Raw genomic sequence first — 18,277 nt, 5'->3', positions numbered from 1 at the left:
CAATATATCATAACTCCTAAGTAACAACTTCAAAATTCTGATGCGATCGAAATCCACCTACGCGATCAGAATTAGTATATACTTCCTTTAAGCTTTCTCTCTATTCTTTAATTCTTAAAACATCAACATGTGACCCAGTCACATCATGTAATGAGGATCTTAGAATAGAAACTTAACAGAGTTAGATAATGGGCTCTACCTGAAGTAGAGTCAGACTTATTGACTTTAACATCCTTAGGTAAACTTGGCAGCTTTGCAATCAACGCCCCTTCCTTTGGCAAAATAAACATATGGACCCTTTGGTAATGGCACTATCTCAGACTTAGCCTTTCTCCTTACCATTTGGTCAACCGGGTTGACTATGGCCAATCCCTTTCCATTGGGAAGAGAATGCTTTTTCTGGATTTCCAGTGTCACCATTGTCACTGTCCATAAAGTTTTTGGGAAGTTGATCTTCTAATCAAATTTGCTTTACTATCGTTCCAAATCATTGCTGATTCAGCAGCACCAAGCAAATAGATATGATCATTAAGGTTCATGTCATAGTCTGTTTCATAGTAGTCCCAAAGGAACTCACTATGTGACTTAGAAAGTGATTGAACATCCAACTTTCTCAAGACTTTGACACCCAACTCTCCCAGCTTGTCAATATGTGACTTCATCTCTAAGATGTGATCACACATAGACCTTGCTTGCCATTAGGGCTTGAGTGACCTTGAACTTGTGGGTTAGGGAGAATAATTGGAGGAGGTGGAGGAAGTAAAGTTCCAAGAGATTTGGGAAGATCACAGATGTCTGAACTAGACATCTTTTGGGAGATATTCAAGATAGTTGATCTAAAGTCCTTAATATAACACCCAATATGAAATATTAAGGCTAGGATCCAACAACCTATTTATAACTAGAAGAGGGATGCCGTAATCCGAGTTATAAAATAGTTGAAGGTAGGTAAATGATGATTTACTAATTTCCACCATGAAAAACGAAATAATGTAATTAGGTTTTTAATTGGATTTGAAACTCCTAGATCTTTTGAGATTCATTGAACTTTTCAATGGCATGTTTCAATCTCGAGTGTGCCCTTCAGGTTTTGTGACTGGGATGCCGAGGATCACAAAACAAGGTGTGAAGTAACCATGCAAATATACTTGGTACCCTTAATATTTACCCCTCAATCGATGTGCCGGTTAACCACACGAGCTCCACCGATACTATGATAAATATTAAGTTACCCTTTGCCTACTTTGTTAAATCCAGGTTAGTGTGCCGGTTAACCACACACGCTCCACTAACGGTTTAAACAAAGTGCAAAGTGTAATTTCATGGATTAGCACCTTATTCATATTTTCCTAAGTAACTAAGATTGGGAATTTATAAAAAGTTTAATTACTTAGTATTTAGCATTAATACTTTTAATGAAGGGAGAATTATAGTCCTTGTCCTACCCGTTCGGCTAACGACCCTCCACCAGTCAAGGAAGCGGTGGGTGAGAGTGGACACCCATTAAACTGCCATTTTATAGGCAGTAACCTTATACCCCCCTTATAGACCGACTTCGTGAATGAGGCCTACTAACGGTAAGACTGGCTTGCTCTTATACATATATTTATTATTAACTTATAATACTATAAAGTATAAGGGTTGAATTTTAACTTTTAAAATTCTAAGGGCTAACTTGGAATTAAAGTATTCATGGGGAAAACTTTACAAATTCCAAACCTTGAGGGCAAGTTTTGAAAATATTAAAAACTAATTAATTCCATAACTTATGTGTTTAAAGTAGTTTTAATTAAAAAAAACTCTTCAAGTTCCATAACTTGAGGACAAGTTATGGAAGACTTTAAACTAATAAAAGAATGTAACTTTTCTTTATTTTTGTAACTTATGGAACTAATTAAGGTTACACATTTTATCATTTAATGAAGTGACTCTTGAACCTCCATAACTTGAGGACAAGTTATGGAGTCATAAAACCATTTAATGAGGACAAGACTCTTCATTTTTGTAACCATTGCCAACTTTTTATGAGTTTTATGAAACTTAAATGTGACTTTTCATATAACTTGAGGACAAGTTACAAAAACACATTTTACAATCAACTCTTAGATTAAAATGGATTGAAAACACATAATCAATTAACTTTTCTATTAATCTAATAAACTCATATGAACAAAGATAATTCACATCAAATTTTTTTCAAGTAATTAACATAACTTTTAAACTAATACAATTCGATTTTTCAGCTAATTTTGCAAGTATAACAAGAAAACAAGCCTTGGCTCTGATACCACTGATGGGTTTTGCGCATTCTAACACTCCTAAGTGTACATGCAACCCTAAATACCTTGGATCTATGTTTTCTCTATTATACATGCAATTATGAACTTTCCAAGGTATTACCCTATCTACCATACAATACTTGATACTTGGGTAATCAAATGGATAGAATACATACCTTTGTTTGATGTAGCTTGTCTCCATGAAGCTTGAGTGCCTAGTGCCCCAAGTGTGACACCTCAAATGGTTCACACAACACCAAATGCACATGGAATGACTTGAGAGAAATGGAACACTCCTTGAAATCGTCTAGCCCTCATATTCACACATTAGTGCACGATTTCTTGAGCCATGGGATTCTTTTATATGGTGGCTATTAGGGTTACACCATGTAACTCATAACTTTACCCATTCCTTATGCTCCATGGATTTTAACCTCCATGGAGTATCCATGGGTCACCCCATGGACTTAGTCCAACATAAGAAATCTTGGATCACAAGCCCACATATATAAGAATGAATGATTTACATAATCAACCCATATATTTAATTAGTCTCCTTTTGATCACTTAATTAATTCCAAATTAATTCTTGATCAATACTAATTAAATAACCTTATTAATATATTAGAACTTATAATTGTTTACTCCATATCCTCTCAAGAACAAGTCCAAGCTCTTCTTAGATAAACATTTCCAAATGATTCTTGACAATTTGGTAAGTATTTTCTTCATAATCTAGTGTTTCTCCACACTTTGACACTATTTTCATCTTATTTACACACATTATCATGTGTTAAAACTCTTAGGATAATATCATCTTCAAAGAGTTCATCAACCGCTTTCAAGTGTTCGAGGCTCGGAGATCTTCACAATCATCTCTTTATCCAACCACAACCACACTCAAGGTGAGTTCATACCCCCACATTTTCGAGTTTTCCATATTTTAGGGGGGAATACAAGTAAAGTTTGGTTTATCACGCAAATACTTGCATGTTTCATCTCTATGTTAAATATAAAACATTATTTGCAGGAAATACGGTTATCACTAGTTTGTAGACAATTATTTGTGATGTATTAGTTTTGAAATGCAAAACTAACAAAAACAAAACATAAACTATGTTATATACTCATAAGAAAAGTTATGATTACAAAACTACAAGGATTTTGAGACTTTTACCAACATATAGTTTTTTTTCTAACAAAAACGGTTACATTCTGGTTATTTCACCATTTTGTGGAAAACAACCCAAAAATATGATGTTTTAACCATACATTTTGAAAGTAGACAAAAACATCGTTAAAAACGGGGCAAAAGCTCGAAATGGACTTTTGCATACAAATTTCTCATACTTGTGTTGGATGTAAGATTTTATGACATAATCTTTTATAGACACCAAGACAAGATAATTACTATGTATTTATATAAATGATTATATGAATAGTCTTAACAAACAAACATAATATACTATAATTGGTATAGTTTGGGAGTCACAAACACTACTACCATTACTGAAGAAACATATAATTGTTTACTCCATATCCTCTCAAGAACAAGTCCAAGCTCTTCTTAGATAAACATTTCCAAATGATTCTTGATAATTTGGTAAGTGTTTTCTTCATAATCTAGTGTTTCTACACACTTTGACACTAGTTTCATCTTATTTACACACATTATCATGTGTTAAAACTCGTAGGGTAATATCATCTTCAAAGAGTTCATCAACCACTTTCAAGTGTTCGAGGCTCGAAGATCTTCACAATCATCTCTTTATCCAACCACAACCACACTCAAGGTGAGTTCATACCCCCACATTTTCGAGTTTTCCACGTCTTAGGGGGGGAATACAAGTAAAGTTTGGTTTATCATGCAAATATTTGCATGTTTCATCTCTATGTTAAATATAAAACATTATTTGCAGGAAATACGGTTATCACTAGTTTGTAGACAATTAATTGTGATATATTAGTTTTAAAATGCAAAACTAACAAAAACAAAACATAAACTATGTTATATAATCATAAGAAAAGTTATGATTACAAAACTACAAGGATTTTGAGACTTTTACCAACATATAGTTTTTTTTCTAACAAAGAGGGTTACATTCTAGTTATTTCACCATTTTGTGGAAAACAACCCAAAAATATGATGTTTTAACCATACATTTTGAAAGTAGACAAAAACATCGTTAAAAACGGGGCAAAAGCTCGAAATGGACTTTTGCATAGAAATTTCTCATACTTGTGTTGGATGTATGATTTTATGACATAATCTTTTATATACACCTAGACAAGATAATTACTATGTATTTATATAAAGGATTATATAAATAGTCTTAACAAACAAACATAATAAACTATAATTGTTATAGTTTGGGAGTCACAAACACTACTATCATTACGGAAGAAACATATAATTGTTTACTCCATATCCTCTCAAGAACAAGTCCAAGCTCTTTTTAGATAAACATTTCCAAATGATTCTTGACAATTTGGTAAGTGTTTTCTTCATAATCTAGTGTTTCTACACACTTTGACACTGGTTTCATCTTATTTACACACATTATCATGTGTTAAAACTCTTAGGATAATATCATCTTCAAAGTGTTCATCAACCACTTTCAAGTGTTCGAGGCTCGGAGATCTTCACAATCATCTCTTTATCCAACCACAACCACACTCAAGGTGAGTTCATACCCCCACATTTTCGAGTTTTCCATGTTTTAGGGGGAATACAAGTAAAGTTTGGTTTATCACGCAAATACTTGCATGTTTCATCTCTATGTTAAATATAAAACATTATTTGCAGGAAATACGGTTATCACTAGTTTGTAGACAATTATTTGTGATATATTAGTTTTGAAATGCAAAACTAACAAAAACAAAACATAAACTATGTTATATAATCATAAGAAAAGTTATGATTACAAAACTACAAGGATTTTGAGACTTTTACCAACATATAGTTTTTTTTTCTAACAACAAGGGTTACATTCTGGTTATTTCACCATTTTGTGGAAAACAACCCAAAAATATGATGTTTTAACCATACATTTTGAAAGTAGACAAAAACATCGTTAAAAACGGGGCAAAAGCTCGAAATGGACTTTTGCATACAATTTTCTCATACTTGTGTTGGATGTAAGATTTTATGACATAATCTTTTATAGACACCTAGACAAGATAATTACTATGTATTTATATAAATGATTATACAAATAGTCTTAACAAACAAACATAATAAACTATAATTGGTATAGTTTGGGAGTCACAAACACTACTATCATTACTGAAGAAACATATAGTTGTTTACTCCATATCCTCTCAAGAACAAGTCCAAGCTCTTCTTAGATAAACATTTCCAAATGATTCTTGACAATTTGGTAAGTGTTTTCTTCATAATCTAGTGTTTCTACACACTTTGACACTAGTTTCATCTTATTTACACACATTATCATGTGTTAAAACTCTTAGGATAATATCATCTTCAAAGAGTTCATCAGCCACTTTCAAGTGTTCGAGGCTCGGAGATCTTCACAATCATCTCTTTATCCAACCACAACCACACTCAAGGTGAGTTCATACCCCCACATTTTCGAGTTTTCCATATTTTAGGGGGGAATACAAGTAAAGTTTGGTTTATCATGCAAATACTTGCATGTTTCAGCTCTATGTTAAATATAAAACATTATTTGCAAGAAATACGGTTATTACTAGTTTGTAGACAATTATTTGTGATGTATTAGTTTTGAAATGCAAAACTAACAAAAACAAAACATAAACTATGTTATATAATCATAAGAAAAGTTATGATTACAAAACTACAAGGATTTTGAGACTTTTACCAACATATACTTTTTTTTCTAACAAAGACGGTTACATTCTGGTTATTTCACCATTTTGTGGAAAACAACCCAAAAATATGATGTTTTAACCATACATTTTGAAAGTAGACAAAAACATCGTTAAAAACGGGGCAAAAGCTCGAAATAGACTTTTGCATACAAATTTCTCATACTTGTGTTGGATGTAAGATTTTATGACATAATCTTTTATAGACACCAAGACAAGATAATTATTATGTATTTATATAAATGATTATATGAATAGTCTTATTAACAAACAAACATAATATACTATAATTGGTATAGTTTGGGCGTCACAAACACTACTATCATTACGAAAGAAACATATAATTGTTTACTCCATATCCTCTCAAGAACAAGTCCAAGCTCTTCTTAGATAAACATTTCCAAATGATTCTTGACAATTTGGTAAGTGTTTTCTTCATAATCTAGTGTTTATACACACTTTGTCACTAGTTTCGTCTTATTTACACACATTATCATGTGTTAAAACTCTTAGGATAATATCATCTTCAAAGACTTCATCAACAACTTTCAAGTGTTCCAGGCTCGAAGATCTTCACAATCATCTCTTTATCCAACCACAACCACACTCACGGTGAGTTCATACCCCCACATTTTCGAGTTTTCCATGTCTTAGGGGGGAATACAAGTAGAGTTTGGTTTATCATGCAAATACTTGCATGTTTCATCTCTACGTTAAATATAAAACATTATTTCCAGGAAATACGGTTATCACTAGTTTGTAGACAATTAATTGTGATATATTAGTTTTAAAATGGAAAACTAACAAAAACAAAACATAAACTATGTTATATGATATAATCATCAGAAAAGTTATGATTACAAAACTACAAGGATTTTGAGACTTTTACCAACATATAGTTTTTTTTTCTAACAAAAAGGGTTACATTCTGGTTATTTCACCATTTTGTGGAAAACAACCCAAAAATATGATGTTTTAACCATAGATTTTGAAAGTAGACAAAAACATCGTTAAAAACGGGGCAAAAGCTCGAAATGGACTTTTGCATAGAAATTTCTCATACTTGTGTTGGATGTATGATTTTATCACATAATCTTTTATAGACACCTAGACAAGATAATTACTATGTATTTATATAAATGATTATATAAATAGTCTTAACAAACAAACATAATAAACTATAATTGGTATAGTTTGGGAATCACAAACACTACTATCATTACGGAAGAAACATATAATTGTTTACTCCATATCCTCTCAAGAACAAGTCCAAGCTCTTTTTAGATAAACATTTCCAAATGATTCTTGACAATTTGGTAAGTGTTTTCTTCATAATCTAGTGTTTCTACACACTTTGACACTGGTTTCATCTTATTTACACACATTATCATGTGTTAAAACTCTTAGGATAATATCATCTTCAAAGTGTTCATCAACCACTTTCAAGTGTTCGAGGCTCGGAGATCTTCACAATCATCTCTTTATCCAACCACAACCACACTCAAGGTGAGTTCATACCCCCACATTTTCGAGTTTTCCAAGTTTTAGGGGGAATACAAGTAAAGTTTGGTTTATCACGCAAATACTTTCATGTTTCATCTCTATGTTAAATATAAAACATTATTTGCAGGAAATACGGTTATCACTAGTTTGTAGACAATTATTTGTGATATATTAGTTTTGAAATGCAAAACTAACAAAAACAAAACATAAACTATGTTATATAATCATAAGAAAAGTTATGATTACAAAACTACAAGGATTTTGAGACTTTTACCAACATATAGTTTTTTTTTCTAACAACAAGGGTTACATTCTGGTTATTTCACCATTTTGTGGAAAACAACCCAAAAATATGATGTTTTAACCATACATTTTGAAAGTAGACAAAAACATCGTTAAAAACGGGGCAAAAGCTCGAAATGGACTTTTGCATACAATTTTCTCATACTTGTGTTGGATGTAAGATTTTATGACATAATCTTTTATAGACACCTAGACAAGATAATTACTATGTATTTATATAAATGATTATACAAATAGTCTTAACAAACAAACATAATAAACTATAATTGGTATAGTTTGGGAGTCACAAACACTACTATCATTACTGAAGAAACATATAGTTGTTTACTCCATATCCTCTCAAGAACAAGTCCAAGCTCTTCTTAGATAAACATTTCCAAATGATTCTTGACAATTTGGTAAGTGTTTTCTTCATAATCTAGTGTTTCTACACACTTTGACACTAGTTTCATCTTATTTACACACATTATCATGTGTTAAAACTCTTAGGATAATATCATCTTCAAAGAGTTCATCAGCCACTTTCAAGTGTTCGAGGCTCGGAGATCTTCACAATCATCTCTTTATCCAACCACAACCACACTCAAGGTGAGTTCATACCCCCACATTTTCGAGTTTTCCATATTTTAGGGGGGAATACAAGTAAAGTTTGGTTTATCATGCAAATACTTGCATGTTTCAGCTCTATGTTAAATATAAAACATTATTTGCAGGAAATACGGTTATTACTAGTTTGTAGACAATTATTTGTGATGTATTAGTTTTGAAATGCAAAACTAACAAAAACAAAACATAAACTATGTTATATAATCATAAGAAAAGTTATGATTACAAAACTACAAGGATTTTGAGACTTTTACCAACATATAGTTTTTTTTCTAACAAAGACGGTTACATTCTGGTTATTTCACCATTTTGTGGAAAACAACCCAAAAATATGATGTTTTAACCATACATTTTGAAAGTAGACAAAAACATCGTTAAAAACGGGGCAAAAGCTCGAAATAGACTTTTGCATACAAATTTCTCATACTTGTGTTGGATGTAAGATTTTATGACATAATCTTTTATAGACACCAAGACAAGATAATTATTATGTATTTATATAAATGATTATATGAATAGTCTTATTAACAAACAAACATAATATACTATAATTGGTATAGTTTGGGCGTCACAAACACTACTATCATTACGAAAGAAACATATAATTGTTTACTCCATATCCTCTCAAGAACAAGTCCAAGCTCTTCTTAGATAAACATTTCCAAATGATTCTTGACAATTTGGTAAGTGTTTTCTTCATAATCTAGTGTTTATACACACTTTGTCACTAGTTTCATCTTATTTACACACATTATCATGTGTTAAAACTCTTAGGATAATATCATCTTCAAAGACTTCATCAACAACTTTCAAGTGTTCCAGGCTCGAAGATCTTCACAATCATCTCTTTATCCAACCACAACCACACTCACGGTGAGTTCATACCCCCACATTTTCGAGTTTTCCATGTCTTAGGGGGGAATACAAGTAGAGTTTGGTTTATCATGCAAATACTTGCATGTTTCATCTCTATGTTAAATATAAAACATTATTTCCAGGAAATACGGTTATCACTAGTTTGTAGACAATTAATTGTGATATATTAGTTTTAAAATGGAAAACTAACAAAAACAAAACATAAACTATGTTATATGATATAATCATCAGAAAAGTTATGATTACAAAACTACAAGGATTTTGAGACTTTTACCAACATATAGTTTTTTTTTCTAACAAAAAGGGTTACATTCTGGTTATTTCACCATTTTGTGGAAAACAACCCAAAAATATGATGTTTTAACCATAGATTTTGAAAGTAGACAAAAACATCGTTAAAAACAGGGCAAAAGCTCGAAATGGACTTTTGCATAGAAATTTCTCATACTTGTGTTGGATGTATGATTTTATGACATAATCTTTTATAGACACCTAGACAAGATAATTACTATGTATTTATATAAATGATTATATAAATAGTCTTAACAAACAAACATAATAAACTATAATTGGTATAGTTTGGGAATCACAAACACTACTATCATTACGGAAGAAACATATAATTGTTTACTCCATATCCTCTCAAGAACAAGTCCAAGCTCTTTTTAGATAAACATTTCCAAATGATTCTTGACAATTTGGTAAGTGTTTTCTTCATAATCTAGTGTTTCTACACACTTTGACACTGGTTTCATCTTATTTACACACATTATCATGTGTTAAAACTCTTAGGATAATATCATCTTCAAAGTGTTCATCAACCACTTTCAAGTGTTCGAGGCTCGGAGATCTTCACAATCATCTCTTTATCCAACCACAACCACACTCAAGGTGAGTTCATACCCCCACATTTTCGAGTTTTCCATGTTTTTGGGGGAATACAAGTAAAGTTTGGTTTATCACGCAAATACTTGCATGTTTCATCTCTATGTTAAATATAAAACATTATTTGCAGGAAATACGGTTATCACTAGTTTGTAGACAATTATTTGTGATATATTAGTTTTGAAATGCAAAACTAACAAAAAAAAAACATAAACTATGTTATATAATCATAAGAAAAGTTATGATTACAAAACTACAAGGATTTTGAGACTTTTACCAACATATAGTTTTTTTTTTCTAACAACAAGGGTTACATTCTGGTTATTTCACCATTTTGTGGAAAACAACCCAAAAATATGATGTTTTAACCATACATTTTGAAAGTAGACAAAAACATCATTAAAAACGGGGCAAAAGCTCGAAATGGACTTTTGCATACAATTTTCTCATACTTGTGTTGGATGTAAGATTTTATGACATAATCTTTTATAGACACCTAGACAAGATAATTACTATGTATTTATATAAATGATTATACAAATAGTCTTAACAAACAAACATAATAAACTATAATTGGTATAGTTTGGGAGTCACAAACACTACTATCATTACTGAAGAAACATATAGTTGTTTACTCCATATCCTCTCAAGAACAAGTCCAAGCTCTTCTTAGATAAACATTTCCAAATGATTCTTGACAATTTGGTAAGTGTTTTCTTCATAATCTAGTGTTTCTACACACTTTGACACTAGTTTCATCTTATTTACACACATTATCATGTGTTAAAACTCTTAGGATAATATCACCTTCAAAGAATTCATCAACCACTTTCAAGTGTTCCACGCTCGGAGATCTTCACAATCATCTCTTTATCCAACCACAACCACACTCAAGGTGAGTTCATACCCCTACATTTTCGAGTTTTCCATGTTTTAGGGGGGAATATAATGAAAGTTTGGTTTATCACGCAAATACTTGCATGTTTCATATCTATGTTAAATATAAAACATTATTTGTAGGAAATACGGTTATCACTAGTTTGTACACAATTATTTGTGATACATTAGTTTTGAAATGCAAAACTAACAAAAACAAAACATAAAGTATGTTATATAATCATAAGAAAAGTTATGATTACAAAACTACAAGGATTTTGAGACTTTTACCAACATATAGTTTTTTTTCTAACAAAAAGGGTTACATTCTGGTTATTTCACCATTTTCTGGAAAACAACCTACAAAATATGATGTTTTAACCATACATTTTGAAAGTAGACAAAAACATCGTTAAAAACGGGGCAAAAGCTCGAAATAGACTTTTGCATACAAATTTCTCATACTTGTGTTGGATGTAAGATTTTATGACATAATCTTTTATAGACACCTAGACAAGATAATTACTATGTATTTATATAAATGATTATATAAATAGTCTTAACAAACAAACATAATAAACTATAATTGGCATAGTTTGGGAGTCCCAAACACTACTATCATTACGGAAGAAACATATAATTGTTTACTCCATATCCTCTCAAGAACAAGTCCAATCTCTTCTTAGATAAACATTTCCAAATGATTCTTGACAATTTGGTAAGTGTTTTGTTCATAATCTAGTGTTTCTACACACTTTGACACTAGTTTCATCTTATTTAGACACATTATCATGTGTTAAAACTCTTAGGATAATATCATCTTCAAAGAGTTCATCAACCACTTGCAAGTGTTCTGTCACACCCCAAAACCAAGAACGGCGGAAACGTTCAGGGGTGGAGGACGTCATGTAAAGTATCATAACAGTGCAAAGTAGTAAACAAGCAACAACATCATCCATTGCATTAAAAGTAAAGTTTTAATACATGAGTGTTCTTTCATTGTAATAAGACACCAAAATATGTAACAAAATAAAGACGAGTCTTGTCTGTGCTCCGTCTTCTCAAAAGCCTGGTCATCGTACCTGTCTACTGGTGACCTGAGAATACAAGTTATTTTGAAAGTGTAGATCAGCATAAAGCTGGTGAATTCATAAGTATTATGGTGTCATTGATTCGAAAAGCTGTTATGAAAGACTTGTAAATGTTTAATGAAACATTTAGTATAAGTGTGAAAACCCTAAAAAATCCCATATTTCTTACTAGTATAAAAAGTAGTCTTCTACCAAGACCTGAATGCTTTGAAGGTTTGCATTTCTGTATCAATGAAGATTTTTCCCTGTACAACTATTATTATAAAAATATAGTCTACCTCATCGTTTATGTGAATGTGTCACAAAATAAAAGTAATAGGGAAAATTATATAATCATTGAAATCGTATCCTTTTGCCTTAGGATAAACATGGCGTGGAAACTCGCCGAACAGTACAACCGAGAATATTCGTCGATGAACAGGTCCCGCTATAGCTAGCAGCCAGGTGTAGGATGTTCAGTCCCGTATAGTATATATATAGTATTTTTCTCTGTATAGATATAGTATTTCTCTCTGGAAACATGTAATAGTATCTCTTCATATAGTAGTATAGACTCATGAATGGACTGACTCTTGTGTAATTCCTTGTAATAGGAATAGTAATTTGTATCCCCTAAACTATACCTATAATAGTTTACTGGAATGTAAATTTAATGTTCAAGTAGGTTTATACACCCTTGCTACACAAGAGTGTTGGAACTGAAGAAAGAATGAAAGCTCTCATATCAATACATATATACATGAAACATATGTGTATAGATATGGTTTTTAACAGTAAATTGAAAGAGGTTTTGTAAAACATTTAACAGTTTTGAACAATAAATAATAATGACTTGATATCAGTTTAAAAAATAATTCAAAAGTAATTTGTTGATAATAAAGTAAAAATAACTGAAAAGCATTGTGTTTATCACATTTTGAAGTATGTGAAATCAGTTGTTTGAAAACACAGTTATAAATCACATGTGATTGATTCTATAACTTCTTGTTTTCTACTTGTATTCCCCCCCCCCCCCATGAAAGCATTTGAAATCATTTAAAAGATTGATTAAGGGTGTTTGAACTCACCTGTAGTGGGTGGTTTGGATGAACGGATGATGTAGGATGTTAGGTGTCAAGTGAAGACTTGTACACACACAATGATCCTAGTTAACATATAATCACACATATATGTATCCAATTAGTCATTTAAACAACTAATTAACCATGTTAAGACATCCTAAGACATGTAAAACACCTGATTTAAGTGTTACAAGTACTAAGGATTGCATCTAAGTGTTGTAGGACCTTGTAATTGAGTTTAGGGTTCAAGGGTAAACTCCTTTGGAGTTTACAGTTTTGTGACCAACTCTTATTGAGTTTACTAAACCCATAACTCATTGAGTTTACGGTCGTAAACCCATGAGTTTACGGCCGTAAACTCATGGTACTTGACCATTTTGTGTTTTGAAGCCATTAAGATCATAAGAAGCATTCCTACTTCATGTTTAAGCCTTAGGAAGAGATTAGGGTACCATTTCACTCCTTTAGGGAGTTTACGGTCCTTGGACCACTTCTCCTTGAGTTTACGGCCGTAAACCCAAATGGTTTATGGTCTTTTGATGTTATCAAGTACTAAGCATATCAAGGAAGGGGTCTAGGCTAGTTTCCAAGGCTTGGTAAGGGACTAGGGCCACTTTGGCCCCTTTCTTAGGGTTTACGGTCCAAGAACATCTTGGACCGTAAACACCTTTGATCTTGTTTATTGGGTGTTTTCTTGATGATTAGAAGTGTAACAAGTCTTATAATACACTAGGGTAAGAGTACTTACTAGGTAGAAGCTTGAAAAGGTGCTAAAAGTCCAAGAACACTAGTGTGTGTTCTTGGTGTTCTTGGTGAAACTTGAAGATCTACACTTTTGGAATGATTTCACGGATGGAATCATGTAAGATCACTAGATTAAGTAAGATATCAACTTTTTAGGGATAGAAACACTTACAAAGTTGAAGATCAAGAAGAAAAATCGGATGATACTTGAGAGGATTTGAGTTCTAGCTTTGAAATTGTGAGAAAGTGTTAAAAACGGCTAAGTGCCATATTTATACCCTTAGGGTTTACAGCCGTAAAAACCTTGTTTAGGCCGTAAACTCCAAACTCTTGGAGTTTTGGAATATTATTGTTGCACAATAAACCTTAGGGCATCCTCTCTCCTGTTATCTCCTGAAGTACTAACTTTAAAACACTCAAACTTTTTCCAAAAAGCTTGAAAGTTAGTAGAAACTGTTCTGACTTCTATTGAATCGAATGGTTGTACAGAATAGAAATTTCGGGTTGTCACATGTTCCACGCTCGGAGATCTTCATAATCATATCTTTATCCAACCACAACCACACTCAAGGTGAGTTCATACCCCCATATTTTTGAGTTTTCCTTGTTTTAGGGGGGAATACAACTAAAGTTTCGTTTATCACGCAAATACTTGCATGTGTCATCTCTATGTTAACTATAAAACATTATTTGTAGGAAATACGGTTATCACTAGTTTGTACACAATTATTTGTGATATATTAATTTTGAAATGCAAAACTAACAAAAACAAAACATAAACTTTGTTATATAATCATAAGAAAAGTTATGATTACAAAACTACAAGGATTTTGAGACTTTTACCAACATATAGTTTCTTTTTTTAACAAAAAGGGTTACATTCTGGTTATTTCACCATTTTGTGGAAAACAACCCAAAAATATGATGTTTTAACAATACATTTTGAAAGTAGATAAAAACATCGTTAAAAACGGGGCAAAAGCTCGAAATAGACTTTTGCATACAAATTCCTCATACTTGTGTTGGATGTAAGATTTTATGACATAATCTTTTATAGACACCTAGACAAGATAATTACTATGTATTTATATAAATGATTATATAAATAGTCTTAACAAACAAACATAATAAACTATAATTGGTATAGTTTGGGAGTCACAAACAATACTATCATTACGGAAGAAACATATAATTGTTTACTCCTTATCCTCTCAAGAACAAGTCCAAGCTCTTCTTAGATAAACATTTCCAAATGATTCTTGACAATTTGGAAAGTGTTTTCTTCATAATCTAGTGTTTCTACACACTTTGACACTAGTTTCATCTTATTTACACACATTACTATGTGTTAAAACTCTTAGGATAATATCATCTTCAAAGAGTTCATCAACAACTTTCAAGTGTTCCAGTGTGACAACCCAGAACTTGCATCCTGTACAATTGATCTTTATATCAATATTAAACTCGATTTTATCACCATTTTACACCATTTAAGGGTTCGATAAAGCGTTCTAAGCCTCGTACAATCAAAGTTTGGGTCCTAGGTCGAGTAATACCAAGTCATAGTACAACATTCGGGCCATACACCCTCTCGGGAGGAGTGTACGGCCGTACACATGAGTGTGCGGCCGCACACCCATCTTCCAGCCGCACACTCATCCCTATATATATAGGGTGACCCCCTTCACTCATTCCTTTCTTTTGGCTGCACTCTACTTTCTCTCTCTACTTTCTCTCTCTAGAAACTTCATTTAAGAACACTCTAAGGGCCTCAAAAACGTGAAGTACTGCATCATTCAGCTTGTTATACTGGTAAGACACCTTGATCTAAGCCTAAAACTCTTCATATTCTTCGTGTTCTTCATCACTTGAAGGTGTACGGCCGCACACCATCATAAGATGGTCGTACACACCTTAAAGGCTCTCCAAGGTGAGAGTTTGGCCTCCAGTTGCTAGTTGGACTTCGTATTGGCTTTGAAACACCTAGAAATCGACATTTTGGACATAAATGAAGAGTGTACGGCCGCACACCCCTGTGTGCGGCCGCACACACACTCTGTACGGCCGCACACTCCTAGGTACGACCGCACACACATCCTGGCCGCACACCCTGGCCGCACACACACTCTTTTGGCCATACACCTCCCTCGTTTGATCATATAGGGTCCCGACAAGCATTTCCAAGTCTTTAGGTTGGTTTCCCGTCATGTTTAGTCATGAAACACCCTAATTCTAACACACATATGTGTTACCATATGTTAATAGGATCCACTTGCGTACGAAACACCAGTTGACACTCAGCATCCGCACCGATCATACGCTCGAATCCTACGTCAAACGGTGAGTTCATACCCCTACGTTATGCCGAGTTTTCATGTTTTCAGGGGGAGAATACAAGCTAAAGTACAAGGAAACTTGTGCTCAAGATATTTCATTTTGCATAAAATAATTATATGTTCAATATGCTTTTAACACAAAAAAACCGTTTTACCAAACGATTAAGACATCAACTCGTAGAAATAGTTTTCAAAACTAAAGCAAGGAACTTGTGAATCTTGTCATAAAATGTGATATTTTACAAAGGATTCATACAAACATAAACATGATTTTCTATATTATTACTTGTAAGTTTGTTATTTTAAGTTGCAGACACGTCCTTGGTAACACTCCACCGGATTCGAGAGTGTAGGACTAACTCTTGTAACCAGAATCTCTTGTAGGGAGAACATGACTATTGTGTATAGATCTATACGGGACTGACTATCCCGCACCTAAACTGCTAACTACAGTTAGGCAGCCATGCCTGGGGTGACAAAGTCATAAAAGGATACTGGCCCTGTTACGTGCAATACCCAGTTTAATGTATGGTTATAAAACTCGCAACCTAGATAACAGAGATTTACTTTTGTAATAATCAAACAAGTGAACTAACCTCAAAGTAATAACCGATTTAATTACTAGAGGGCATTAGTAATACCCTTAGGATCTAGTTTACTACTTATTTATTGGTTTTATTTATGTAATAAGGCTAATACATCTCACTGAGAGCAAACAGTGTTTTTCAATGAAACTACATCTAACGATACAAGTATGGTAGATACTTGTACACTTCAGACAAGAACAGATAACCAACTATCAACTTTTAAGGGAAATATAGGATTTTCCTGGGATAACTCAACCTTACATAAACAGGTTGTTTAACATACAACTAACGGATAATCAAACATCTTTCATAAGAAAATATAGTGTTTTCTTGGGAAACACTTTTCAAAGGATCAAAGAAACATTTCTTTTACCAGAACTAAACGCTTATGAACTCACCAGCTTTATGCTGATATTTTAAAACTGCTTGTATTCTCAGGGCAATATTAGACAGGTACTCTTGCCAACTTTTGGAGAAGACGGAGCATTTTGGAGTCACGTCTTTACTTTTGATATATACTGTTATGAACAAACTATGTTTTCAAACAATGTGAATATTCTTATTATAATGTAATGGTTGTGTTTACTTCGCTTACTATGATACAACTGTTGTGATACTACGCATGACGTCACTCCGCCCCCGGACGTTTCCGCCGTCCGTTCCGACGGTTCGGGGGTGTGACAGATGGGTATCAGAGCTATTGTTTATAGTGAACTAAGTATACCGAACCTTACATGGTATACAACTATAAACACAAAGGGGCTGCAGTGCTCTGAACTAAAAGTATACTTTTAAAAATATAAGTATTTTACAAAAAGTATACAAGTATACCTACGTACCAGAAACGATATCATGAGTAGAACAAAACAAAAAGTATTTTTGGATGTTGAACACTGCGGTTAAACCTGGGCAGTTATGTAATCATGTCTAGGGTCAATATAGCCTGATCAACTATATTTATTTGAGACATAACCAACATGTGCTTGGGAGTGACTTTAGTGTTGCAACAGGCCTAAAACTTACCCAATATCCATACAACAAGGTATCAAAAGAACAAAACATACAACTTAAAATACTGTAGGAGTATTTTAGCCAGAACCGAATTCATTGTAGAAATTCATTCCTAGTGTTGCAACCTATTCGTTTCTTAGCGATAACTTACTTGTATTAGTAACCTTTCTTTGCTTATCGCTTGGTAGAACATTTTTTTATCAGGATGGGATATATTTTGTTTTGTATATCTTGAGGACTTACCATCCTCTTCTTCCTGGTTGTTTCTAG

Source organism: Lactuca virosa, chromosome 8 (genome assembly GCF_052849685.1).
Source record: "Lactuca virosa cultivar CGN04683 chromosome 8, Lactuca_virosa_CGN04683_v6, whole genome shotgun sequence".
Lineage (NCBI taxonomy): Eukaryota > Viridiplantae > Streptophyta > Magnoliopsida > Asterales > Asteraceae > Lactuca > Lactuca virosa.
The sequence above is the reverse complement of the archived record's forward strand: the minus strand, read 5'-3'. Positions refer to the sequence as shown.